Source organism: Manis javanica, chromosome 12 (assembly GCF_040802235.1).
Source record: "Manis javanica isolate MJ-LG chromosome 12, MJ_LKY, whole genome shotgun sequence".
Classification (NCBI taxonomy): domain Eukaryota; kingdom Metazoa; phylum Chordata; class Mammalia; order Pholidota; family Manidae; genus Manis; species Manis javanica.
In genome coordinates, this window is record NC_133167.1 from 83,706,708 (window position 1) to 83,720,634 (window position 13,927).

General features: G+C 40.2%; 3 pseudogenes; all 3 read left to right on the top strand.

The window, feature by feature from the left end:
- Positions 1-2,810: 2,810 nt before the first annotated feature.
- On the top strand, positions 2,811-5,302 carry LOC118966886 (exocyst complex component 3-like; annotated as a pseudogene).
- LOC108405717 (exocyst complex component 3-like) lies at positions 5,122-5,955 on the top strand (annotated as a pseudogene).
- A 3,334-nt stretch (positions 5,956-9,289) lies between these two features.
- LOC118974090 (U2 spliceosomal RNA) lies at positions 9,290-9,426 on the top strand (annotated as a pseudogene).
- Positions 9,427-13,927: the final 4,501 nt, after the last annotated feature.

Sequence of the window (13,927 nt, forward strand, 5' to 3'; positions counted from 1 at the left end):
TGCATTGTTGATGGGAATGTAAAATGGTGCAGCTACTATGGAAAAGAGTTTGGAAGTTCCTCAAAAACTTAAAAATAGAACTACCATATTGATCCAGCAATCCCACTCTGGGTATATATCCAGAAAAATTAAAAACAAGATCCTGAAGAGATATCTGCGCACCCATGATCATTGCAGCATGATTCACAGTTGCTAAGGTGTAGAAGCAACCTACATGTCCATCAGTGAATGAATGGATAAAGAAAATGTGGCATTTACATACAATTAGGTATTATTCAGCCTTAGAAAAGAAGGAAATCCTGTCACATGCTACAACATGGATAAACCTTGAGGACATTATGTTAAGTGAAACAAGTCAGTCACAAAAAGGCAAATTCTGAACGTCCCACTTATATGAGGCATCTACAATAGTCAAACTCTCCAAAACAAAAAGAATGGTGATCACCAGGAGCTGGGGGAGAGAGAAAAGGGACTTGTTCTCAATGGATATAGAGTTTCCATTTGGCAAAACAAAAAAGTTCAAAAGAGCTATTGTACAACAATGTGCAAATAGTTACCATTACTGTATGGTTCACTTAAAAATGTTTAAGATGGTGAATTTTATATTTTTGATTACAATTTAAAAATGGCAGTATACTTACAAATCAGTACAAAGAAGTGAATTTGTAGCCTTGTATATATGTGCAGAAATGATCAAAATTAATTGAAAATTAATGAGGTAATTGCTTAATTTAACAAATTAAAGAAGTAATAGAGTAAATTAACATAATTCTAAAGAGAATTTGCATCTTTGGTATTTCCGAAAGGACTTGACTAGAACAGGACAGCAGATCACGAATACAGAGTCTGCTCTGCACAATAGCTAACTATCTGTTATTTTGGGGGAATTGCAAAACTGCCGTCTATCAAATGGATTTTCTGGGTTTGTGTTTCTCCTAAACAGATTGTCTGTGGTTCTCCTAGAGAACCACATTTTTTTAAACAGAGAGCAACATTTTTTTAAACAGAACTGAGAAGGGCATCTAGGTTAACATGAAGAAGCTGAATGGGGATATGCAAAAGTCTCTAAGATTTGCTGTTCAAAGTGTGATTCCCAAAAAACATCTGCATTACCTGAAAGTGGGCTCCATCCCAGACCTTTCAAATCAGAATCTGCATAGTAATGAGATCCGTAAGTGAGATAACATACATACACACACACAATACATATATGCAAGATGAAAACATTCTAGAGATCTGTTGCACAGTATATAAACAAGCATATATATTATGTATATGTATATTACACATCCACATATACATACATGTATCACATATTGAATACACATATAAGCACACTATATATAATGTAATACATAATATATATGTGTAATGTATATTACACACCCACCTATACACAGACATACGTACACACACATACATATATAAACACGTATAGTGGCTTCTGATTTAAAGGTCTGGAGGTTTGGTTTTAATGAAAACTGCCTCCTCCAACATGTAGCTGTTAGGCAGATTAACATCTACTTAAGACCTGCTGCACATTCCAAAGACTCTAATTAGCTCTAAAATCTTCAAGCTGAGTACCTTCAAACTGTAAAGGAGTTGAAGGAGCTGGAGATCAATGAATCTGGGATGCAGTTTCCTGGAGGAACGATAACCTATAGCTCAGAGCCAAGAGGTGTTTCTCCCTTGCCAAAAAACAAAAGAGCCCAGCCTCTCGAAGTAATCTTCCTTGGGTTTCTCGATTGGCATGCATAGGGAGTTTGCAACGTAAGGAGGGAAGGCAGTGAGAGGAAAGAGGGGAAGAGGGAGAAAGGGCCCGACACTAATTAGGTTTGAAAGAGTACAGGATGCGCCCAGCCACTGCGTGCTGAGAGGGAAGGACCCAGAGCAGCTGATGCTAAGTTCCAACTAAAGGACTGCCAGTCCCCTGAGGACAGCACCAGGTAAACCTGATCGTCTCTGTCATTTACAATCATTATCAGGCAGGCTGCTTCTGTAATTTTCCTGGGGAGCCAATTAACAGATCCCTGCAGCTCCGAGGAAATGTCCCAGCTCCCCACTTGTTTTTGAAAAGGAGAAATAGGCAGCTGTCACCCTACTGCCTCCTGACTGTTGCCTCTTGTAAAGGCAGGAAAGGGGGTTCACCAGGCAGAGCCGTGACTCCTCGGCTTAGGGGAATGGTCGGAGTCAGCCTTCTCTTTGCCTTCCTGTACTCTCTCCTCTAGCAACCTAAATTAGCCTCCAAATAGCCCAGCAAGCCTTGTTCCTTTTCTGAGCCATGGAAATGCTGACCACGTTTCACTCTTTCTTGCCTTCAAGAAGGTATCTTTGCAGCATTTCGTCTTGCAGAAAAGCAGGGGAAGGCCAGCTAATGCACTGAGAAGAGTAAAGAAGAGCCGCTCTTCTCTTAAATGTATTAGACCTAAGCTCGCTCCTTCCCTGGATACCATCCTTTCTCTTGCCTTCCTGTCACAGCCAGACTTTTTACTAGTTGTCTACATTCACTACTTTATTTCTACATCTCTGATTCACTGTGTAGGCCACCCCAACCTGGCTGCAACCCCCATTTTTCTAAGATCACTTAGTCCCTCAATGTAAAATGATACTTAATACTAGCCCAGGATTCAGTGCAAGGATCCCCCCTCCATCCTGGACCATTGCCTTCCCCTGACTTCAGGATAGAACAGTCTTCTAGTTTTCCATTTCCTTTTCTGAGTATGCTCTCCTTTTATACAACACAATTAGGGGCATTAGCATGACTCAAAACTTGATTATGGAACTTTTTAATCTCAGGGATCACTGAGCAATCCAAATAATTGAAACTGGAAAGCACATACCTGAAATTGAAAGGGCAGGGGCTACTTACCTCAAGCCATTATTTCTGTGCAAAAATGTGGGCTCAGTTTTGCCAGATCTTTTTATTTTTCAGAGAAATGGAGAATTCTAATTTTTATATAAAAATGTTCTTCTCTTTAATTTTTATTTATAGCTATGATAGAGTAGCCGTAACAGCTAACCCTCACTCCAAGAAAAAGTTTTTGAACTGGGTAAATATGTTTTTAGGTGCCTGTTTGAAGTAATAACTTGAAAAGCTAAAATCCAAGAGAAAAGAAAACATTGAAGTGAGCTCACCATTCTTTGCTATTTTTCCCTGAATGCATTTGTCAGTAAGTGTTACTAACCAAGAGATCAAGTTGAATTTTAAGGCTAAGAGCATTCAGAGCATTCAGAGGTCTCATAGGGCCAGAGGGGGGAAAAAATTGGAGTTCAAGGTTATCAAGGCAGCTAGTCTAGAATTGAGAAGACTAGGTTTTGGAGAAAAGAGAATTGGAAAACTGTGAGCATGACTTTCTGCACTTTTTTTCTTGAGGATATTATTTATTCGTAATATTTTCAACATAAGAGGCTGAGAAGCCTGGAAGGAGGGATTAGCTAAGAAGCCGGAAAGCTGAGCAGAGCTTCTGCCACTCTCCAAGTGCTGGGAAGGAGAAATTGGGCATTCGAGGCCTGGCAAGGGGGCTGGCCCAGGTAAAAAGCCTTTGCTTGGTTGAAGTTTTCAATTAAAATTCTTGAAAGGTCCTCCTTTAGGATTACTTCAAACTAGAAATAAAGTAGTTCTCACAAAGCACAGAATCAGTTATAAGGCCTCCATTCCTTGATGGTATCGAAGTGATCAGTCCCAGCTATAGTTGCCTATAAAAAAAAAGAAGTAAATCCTCTCTTCTGGAAGTTAGCATTATTCAAAGTTCCTGTACTTTTTATACACAGTATCCAGTACTCAATACAAATGGTTGGTGCCAGTCTTATCTCTGCCTTAATTTATGCTTTTATCAAGCAACCTAAATTAACTTCCGGATAGGACAACAAGCCTTGTTTCCTTCTAGTTTCTGAGATATGGCAGTGAATGTTGATTGTATTTTTTATTCCTTTTGCCTTAAAGAAATAAGTAATTACAATGAATGACAGTAGAAAGACTCAAATGACCAAAAACCAAGAGAAAAGAAATAGGTAATGGAAAAAACCCTCAAACATCTAGATGCAGTACATAAGACAGAGACTTGAAAGTAACTGGTTAAAATGTTCAAGCAACTGGATGACACTTCTAGTCAGGTGCTTGGTGACAGTGTTTCAGGAGTAACTTTAGTCTGACAGATGTGGGGATTCCAGCTGCTTTTTAGCCATGAAGGTGACAGACCAGGAGGCTGTGCCAACAGTGGTCCAAAGAGTTGCTGGTAAGCTTCAGACTGGTTTGACGAAGAAGAGCAGTATTATAGAAGGGAGGCCTGGAAAATGGCCTCTGTAGAGGCCAAATTGAAGGTTGCTGTCCAGTTTGGTTGGAGAGGGTGCCACATGGGTCTGAGCCAGCACCACAGTGCACTGAAGGATGTCAAGGACACCCAGCAGTCCCTGGCCAGTGTCAGCAAAGACTGGAGGCAGACCATTAACCCCACTGGGAACAACAAAGGTGTGAAGGATGCTGTCATGTGGCACAGTCCCCTTGCTGTAGCTGTGGAGAACCTCAAGAATATCTCCCACCCCAAACTGTGCGGCAAAGGCAGGACCTCATTGAACAGGAGGTGCCCCTGCAGGCCCCCTGGCAGAGGATGGGTCTGGGGTGCTGATGAGAGCAGCACCACAAGGACCGGGGACACGTCTGACATGACCCTCATCCATGGCTACTTTGGGAGCATGCAGTGCCTCTCAGCTGACCTGGCCCAGCAGCTGTGGGGGTGCCGCCAGGGTTGCTGGTCACCATCCCCTCTGACCCCACTCTGCTGTTGTCTTGGTTTTCATAGTAATCAAAAGAGAAGAAAAATCGGTACATATCTATGAAAAAATAAAAAAACCAAACTAGCTTTGTGTCTCCCCAGAGGCCCAAGAATTGAAAGGAAAAAACATCTGCCATATTGGATAGAGCCATAACTGCTAGAATTGAAGGCATACAGGCCGACCCCAGGGAGTCCAACACGATGTAGTTCATCCGCCACCTGGAAATCATAAGGAAGTGTGTCCTGGATCAATCATAATTGCCAGAAACTCAATGGTTGAGTGTTTTTTCTTTCCATTATGAGATTTTCAGAAACCTGAGCACATACCATCCAGGCCATAAGTGCACTGATGCAAGAATCCAAGTTGGAAGATCCAGAAGCAGTGAGGTCATGAGCCTGTTCACATGCGTGTTAAGCACCCACACAAGTGAGAGATGATGCGAATGTGGAGCTGACCCCAGAGTGGGTGTCAGGGTTGGGGAGCTTTCACTTTCTCCAAATGCCATCTCTGAGCTGCTGCACATGTAATGTCATCTCACACTTCAAACATCATTGCTTGGCCGAAGAAAGTACTAGAAACAGATACAAAGGACTGGATAAAAGGGACTGAGCCTGAAGCTGACCCAAGGGACAGGCAGCACTACTGCCAGGAAACTTTCCCTTCCAGATGTTGGAACCAGTTCTTCAAGTTGCTGCTCAGGGAAAGATTTGAAAACAAAGTTCTAGTTGGTGTCTTCAGGTGAACTCTTTGTTAAGTAGATACAAAGATGAAGCTCAGCTGCACAGCTGCATAAAGAACAACTAAGAAATTGGCAACACCCACACTGTGTTCAGTATATTATGGTAGTAATCAACAACTGTTGAGAACCCAGTCAGTTTAAAAAGGAAGTATTTAAAAAATGAGATTGAAGAAAGTGTATCTCTGAGCCAACCAAGCATGGATGGCATTTCAGGTGCCACTGCAAAGGAGGGCCATGGCGGTTGGCTGGAGGAGCCCTTCCTGGGTAGGGGACAGCATCTTGGGGCTGATGACAAAGAGGTGGCTGTTAGGCGTGAGTGCTTGAAGAGCAGGTACTCTTGCTGGCTGTAAATCTTCAGGTTTTCTCATTCTTGTAAACATCCTTTGCGAGGTGGGAATTCTGTCATGGTTGGTTGTTTATCACAGGGGCTAAAAGGTGTGTGTGGGAGGAGGGGGCCCCGTCCTCATTCACCTCTTGGCCTCCACTCTCTTCATCACGGTGTAAAGACCCCGGAAACTCTGATGCTTGAGGAAAGAGTCTAAATGCCTGCAGGGAAATGGAAGAGCAAAAAAGAGGGAAAAGAAAAGTGAAAGATGACAAGATAAGGTAATTTACCAGAAGATGGTAGTCTATCAGAAAATTATTTAAGAAGTACAAGAAGTAAAATTGTATGCGAAATATGGGTTTAACAGCTATTTGGGCAAACATGAAAGTAAAATTACTGAATTGGAAAGTGGTTGGTAGAAAAAAATGCAGAGTAAATCATGGAAAATAAAATAGACATAAATGTGTATGGTGCATGGTAATACAGTCTAAAATGTAATTGAAATTCCAAAAAATAGAGAAAACATGGGACAGAAAAAATACTTGAGGGAATACTGACTGAGAATTATGCTTGACTGAAGATATCAATCCAAACATTCAAGAATCCCTTTGAACCCCAAGGACAATAAATGAACCTCTACACACATAATAGTAGAAATTCTTCAAATTGAACTTGGAGATCTTAAAGGATGGTAATATCCAGAGGAAAAGACACATTACATTCAAAAAAGCCACAATAAGATTGATGGCAGACTTTTCAGAAAAACAATGAAAATCATGGAACAGTAGACTAACACATTTAGAAGTTTGAAAAAGGAAAACAATACCTAATATCATTTATAAATAGATGCAAAATACAAAAACTACCAGAGAAACAGGAAGTGAATTTATCACCTTTAGACATATACTAAAAGAAATACTAAAAGGAATTCTTTAGACAAAAGAGAAAGATCCATAAATAGAGAATGGAGGTACAGAAATTCAATAAAGGATGAAGAGCAAAGTAAAGGGTAAATATATGAATAAATATAAATGAATATTGACTTCTTACAATAGTAATATTGTCTTACGGGATTTAAAATAAACATTGGAGGGATAAATGGAATGAATTAAAGACATCCAGGTTTGTGCATTTCTGGAAAACAAAAAAATGTGAAAATACTAATTCATAGTAACTTTATTAAGTGAAGATGCACTTTATAATCTTTTAGGTAAACATTAATAGTGTAATGTACAGAATGCAATATGAAAGCAAAATGAAAAAAATCCTTGATCAAAAGGGAGCAAAAATATTTTTTAAGAGGTCAGTAGTAATTAAGTAGCAAGGTGATAGGTTTTAAAAATAAAAATAGACTATTTACTCAAAAGGTAAAATTTTTCAGACTGAATAAATGATACCAAACTATATGCTGCTAATGAGATTCAGCCTAAATAAATGACACAAAAAGGATGAAAGTAAAAGGATAGAAAAACTTCCACCATAAAAACCAGAAGAAGAAACCTGGCTTATGCTCTCAGCAAACAAGGAGACCTAAATGCAAAAAATATTAATAGTGATATTGAGGGATATTTCATAATAAATGTGTTAATCCAATGAGAATATATAACATTTCTAAATCATACCCAAAATTATGACCTTAAGATACTTAGAGCAAAATTTTAATGAAGAGAAAGAAAAAAATAGGTAAATATAGAAAGTGGGATATGTTAACAAATATTTATTGGTAATTGATAGACTTAGGGGGAAATACCAGTAAAAATATGAAAGCTTTGAGTAACATAATTAAATAAATCAACCTAATTGGCATATACAGAACACCCTATCCAAAAACTGCTGAATATTTTTTTTTTTCAAAAGGAACATGGACTATTTGCCATAATTTGGTCATACTTGGGCCATAAATAACATCTCAATGAATTTGTAAGGAGTGAAAGTATTTGAAATACAATTTCTGATCACAAAAACAAGCTTAAAGCAATTTTTAAAACAATCTACACACTCCCAAATGCTTGATGGAAATCAACAATATACATCTGAAAAATCCATGAATTTAAGAAGAAAGCAAAATAGAAATTAGAAGATACTGGGAATTATAGTGAAAGTACATATAAGACTTAAGTAATGTCACTAAAGCTGTATGTCACAGGAAATTTATAGCTTTAAATACCTATATTATAAAAGAAGACTGATCTAAATATCTTTCTCCATTAGTACTAAAAAAACAATTTAAACCCAAGAAAGTGGTAGTAAAAAAATTATTTGGAGGAGAATTAATTAAATAAAAAATAGTACAGTGGGGAAAATTTTTAAGTAATGTCTTTGCTAATATTAATCAAACTAGTAAACACCTATCAAAACTGATAAATAAAAAATAGAAAATTCTTTATACTTGTATATTATAAACATTATATTAAAAATATCTGTATTAGGATTTCAAAAAGAAAGCCATAGTAAACACCTATGAACAACATTATGCAGTAAATTTAGCAATTTAGGTTAATTGGGGACATTCCTTGAAAACTATAGTTTACCCAAAATGTCATGAGAATAGACAAAATAGCTGGAGTTTTTCTCTATATAAGTCAGGGTCCAGTCAGGAAACAGAAATCTCACCACTATTTTAAAGAGAGAATATTTAATACAATAAATTATAAACTAACAACAGGATTAACTTTAAGAGGGATAAAGAGAAGCATAACAATAGTGTGTTTTGGAAGCAGCCATTACCTCTGGGGCTGAAGGACAGTACACAAGACCCAGGTCCGAGATGCAGACATCACTGAGTGGCTGCGGCCCATCAAATGGCCCAGTAACTTTGCTGAAATGCCAAATACTGGAACTGGAACCATTTCTTCGTGCGCTGGTGAAACTCAGTAGAAACAAACCTATTTGGGTGGAGTGTAACATCTGGGGGTCCACCCACTGGGGTCCCAGGACTAGTCTGGGCTGTCACACGCTGCACTGCCAACAGAATCGTGTAGGAAGCCACCCTCTGCACAGAGGGGGACTAACAGGCATCGCCACTCTTACCTTGCTCCAGTCTCTTATTGTGACATTTGTTTCTGCATTTCACAGGGATGAGGTATTATTCTTGGATCACTCTTTGGGTAGCGGGGGCTGGGATTTCCAGAGGTTTCCACTTAGCACCTTCTGCCATGATGGCACTCAGCCCCAGGGGTCTAGAGTGCCAGTGTACAGATCCTGCCAATTCCCAATATGTCTCCTCCAGTTATACATAAAGGAACTATAGGGGGAGAAAAAACATGGATCAAATTAATGTACCAACTAGGCCCCGTGTGAGTTGGCCTTGGGCTCAGCAGCCTCCACTGTGACCAGCGGCACACAGTGGCATCTCTGATAGGCCTGAGTACTTCCTTTGTGCCCGTGTAAAGTCACTCCAGTAAATGGCCTGTTCATGTCCAGAACTAAAATGCGCTTAAAAAGATAGTGAAATCGCTTCTTGGCCTTTTGACTAAGATCAAGTGTAGTATCTGTTCTTATCAGTTTAATATCTGATACGCCCTCTATCCGAGGACAATATATTATTAAATAGAATTCGGATCCTTGGTCAGGTTCCCCCAAATTCTTTCTAAGAGGTGTCCACGATCAACTGCTTGAGCTTTGTTTTGGCAGCCCCCTGCCCAAAGTTGCTTACAGACTGTTCTTCACCTTGTTTCCAAAGCTGAAGAACAGAAAGTGGCCTCTGTTTTGAGGAGGTGGTAATTAAATATACATTTATTTTTTACTGTGACTTGTTCAGGACCACATTTTACAAAATGCCTTGTTTTCTTTATTATTGTTTCTGGAAAGGAAAGTTATATTAAAATTGTTTTAGTTTGAATATAGAATAGTTTTATTAATTAGGGCTTATTTTGAAAAAATTCTGAGTTTAATTCTAATGTATGCCAATACCTTCCAAAGTAAGGTAATATTCAGAGACAGTTGTTCTGATCAAATGGCTTAGAAAAATTTCTGGAATATTCACAGATTCCTTATTATTGACTTAAATCTAACTAAAACTGCAACATTATTCTTTGTACATTTTCATTATATAGTGTTAAGAAGCTTAGTTGCAAACAAAATACTTAAGCTATTTAAAAAAATAGTGAAATAAGCCTACAAGTAATTAGAGTATTTAGATATTTTTAAGGAATAACTTTTTCCCGAGCTTTATGGAACTATCTTTGATATATACCATTGTATAAGTTTAAGATATATATATATGTGTGTATATTACATATATATATTGATATGCATCTATAGTGCAAAATGATTCCGATAATGAGGTTAGTCAACACATCCATCATCTCACAGTTACTTTTTTTTTTTTTTTGGTGAGCACATTTAAGATCTTAGCAATGTTTCACATGTACAGTACAGTTTGGTTAACCGCAGTCACCATGCTGTGCATAAAGTCCCCAAAACACACACATCTTATAGTGGAAGTCTTACCCTTTGAGCCCCATCACCCATTTCCCCAACCCTCCAGCCCCTGGCAACCACCAATCTACTTGTTTCTGTGAGTTTGGTTTTTTAGATGCTGCATGTAAGTGAGATCATACAATATTTGTCTCTTGCTCACTTATGTCACTTAGCATTAAGCCCTCAAGTGTCATATATGTTGTCACAGATGGCAGGATTTCCTCTTCTTTATAATTGAATACTATCCTCTTGTATGTATGTGCCCACATTTTCTTTATCCATTCATCTGTCAGTGCACACTTAGGTTGCATCCATGTCTTGGCTATTGTGAATGATGCCCTGTGGAATCATTGGGACCAAGTTGTGAAACTTTCTTCTGCAACAGGATTTGATTCTACCACTGCCAGTATTCAGAGGGTGCTGCTGCCTGGCATCTCCTCAATACCACCACCACCACCTCGTCACACACACAAGTCACATTCTGTGAAAACTTCCCAGCTCAGTTTCCTCCATGCTTATAGTAGCCTTATAATTCTAGTTTTTACTAGTTTCTTACCACTAAAGACATGAATAAAAGCAGTTCAGAAAAACAGCAATTCATTATTGTATGGCTATCACAGATACTCTGAGTCTGAGCATCCTCCCACACAGGGTTCTGAACTGAGAGGAAGTCTTCGAGATGCTGCCAGGGAGTTAGAACTCCCAAGAAGTCTGGGAAGAACTGTTCTTCTGAACATGTCCTTCAGGAAGTTTGTCTTCTGGTAACTCATGTGTTTAGAGTAGCCTATGAAAGTTGCACAATTAATGGAAGCTACCACTGTCTTAAGTCACTCCAACATTTCCAGACACCCTCCTCACTGCATGCCCATTTCATTCCTGCTTTTTTATAACCCACAAACCAGGGAGCCCAATAAACCCTTATTAGGCAAACATTGTCTTCTATTGAGGTAAAGGTAAGTCCGAGCAGCCGTGATGTGTGAGTTGCAGAAGGAAGAAGCTACTTTTAAAGGCAGAGAGATGTGGGCTCTGGGTCTGGCTCTGCTGATGTGTTGGGCATGAATTTGGAGATGTGGCCTACCTTCTCCAAATACCATTTTCTGACCCAAAAAAGGTTGCTGATAATGCCTCGCTTATAAGGGGCCTGTGAAATAAGGCATATGTTGCCTGGTATAGTGCACACAGGTAAAGAGCAGGCCCCATGCCTGTACTAGTTGGTTTTTGAAAGCTGCTTTGTGCTGGGCCTTCCCTCCAAGGGCTCTATTTTGGTCTCTTGTCAGTCACCTATTTCTGACCTACCGCTTCCAGATCCAGACAACTTGACGACAGTGAGAAATGGCAGAATCCTGAGACAGTTGTAAAAAGTCTCACTGATGCACTAAATGCAGCTGGCCTGAGGGCCTTCACTCTGGACCAAATAGGTCACATTCCAGAATGAGTTAATGGATGAAGATGGGTGGCTTTTCTGTCATTTACCTGCCAGATAAATTTGGCCACATTTTTCATTAGTTTGCTATACTGTACAGGTAACACACTCTTGGACTGGCAAGATGGTGCATGAAGTTGAGCTGCAGGGCTGAGCAGAAAGCAAGAAGGGATGGGGCCCTGGGGAGGAGTTGTGAGTTACAGGAGATCAGAGGTTGGATTTGCCAGAGAAAATCCTTACTGGGTCAAGGCTGCTTTTGCATAATTGTATTAAAACCAGGAAGAGAAGAAGTAATCGTATTAGTCGTGTGCTGTACTGCTTGATGTGCTTTGTGTTACCTCACTTTTGAAGTCAGACAGGTTGAAATGCTTTGTGTGAGGGAGTCATTCAGAAGGCACCCAATCAACAAGGCAGGTGCTGCCAGAGCAAGGCAGGGAAGTTTTTGATGTTGACAATGACATACCTTCTTGTGCAGAAGGGAGTAATCCATTTGGTCACAGTTATGAAAAAGTTCTGTGTGTGTGGCTTTGGGGAACAGAGGCAGTGCCTTATGGGAGGGAGGCCTCCAGGCCGGCTGGCTGCAAAACACCAGGGAGGTGGCTGGTCAACCCAGCAAGGGCAAGAGCATCCCTTTAGGGAGCCCCCTGTCTGCTGTGTGCAGAAGTGGGTGTTCTCATGAGCAGCTGTGGAGAGCGTTGCTGTCAGGATTGGCTCACCTCGTCTTCTGTTCACAGAGCCCGGGCATCTCATCAATTTGTGTTCAATGTCTGCCCACCATCACCTCTCTCTCAAGTCCCATGCCATCTGCAACTTGGCATCAGCAGAGCCCTGTCAGAATCCTGCCCCAGAGGGGGCCAGGGAAACATTTTTCCACCTGCCACCCACCTGAAAGATAGAAAACAAGAGTTGTGATTTTGTGAGAGTTCATTGTGAATATTTCTTGCAAATTCCAGTGACATTGGTAGCTTGAAATTTGCCATGGTGGGAGTATTTATACCATGGAAACCAGCCAACTCTACAAATAAGGATTTTGGGGGGTTTTTTTTGGTTTCTTTTTCATTCCTCGAAGCTTGGTTGTTAAATGCCTGCCACCAGAACACTGGGTGTGGTGCACAGGGCAGAAAGAGGGAGCCCGGAATTCAAAGTCCTTAATTTCCTGCCCTGCCTCCTCATAGTGGCTGCGCAGATGGCTCACCGGACCCCTCATCTGTAGTTTGACTAGGCTGCCAGCAATGGCCAGCCACAGAAGGCCTTGCAGGTGCTTTTGTTTTCAATCGGATTTGTATTTTAGAAAGGTAACCAGAATGAAAGGGTATAAAATCATAGAGAACATTGGAGGCAAAGAAATCAGATGGTAATCTAATTGCATCTATTCAAATAAAAGGTGGTGAAGCCTGAAATAAAGCAAGAGCAATAGGAATGGAGAAGAGAGAACAGACATAATAGATGTTAGAGAAATAGAGTTGACAGAACTTATTGATTGGTTGGGCATCAGGGTGAGAAAAAGAAGATATAGATGATAACATCTAGTTTCATATGATACTGCCATTCCACAAGATGGAAGGAGTAACAGACTTTGGTGGAAAATTGATGACTTAGATTTAGAGTAAGTTCAGATGCCTGAGAGGGGCAGGGCGATGGGGTTGGTGCATTCTGAAAGTCAGCAGATGATGGTAAGTGACAGCAGGTGACAAGAAGGGGTCATTCAGGGATGGTATGAAGTGAGAAGAGGTCCAAGGAAGAGACATGCATGGAAAACATAATATTTAAGGTGCATGAAGAAAATTAAAAGTCAACAGAGGGTAGGAGAAAGATTGGCCAGTGAACTGGCAGAAAACTATAAGAGAAGCAAAGGGAGGAAAGAAAATTGGATAATCATTCATGTGAAATATAGGGTCAAGGTAAAGAAAGAGAAGCCCATTAAAGAATGCATCATGTTTATCTGGAGAACACTGAGAGCCTTCGGCCAGAGTGGTTTCTGGAAATCCAGGGACAGACATGGCCAGGCTGCAGTAGTTTGGAGAACAAGTGAGCAGAAGGTGGAAATAACAGAAAACAAGTGAAAAAGCAAGAATTGTAGGCTTGGAAGGTAAGGAAAGGCAAGGAGATGCAGGGTCAGGGGAGCGCTTTCATTGTGCGATGGACGACAGGCTTGACCATAACTTTCTGCTATGCAGAAGGGGCTGGTGGAGATGAAGCTGCCAATTTGGGAAGGACAAGGGGCATTACAGGTGCAATAAGGTCC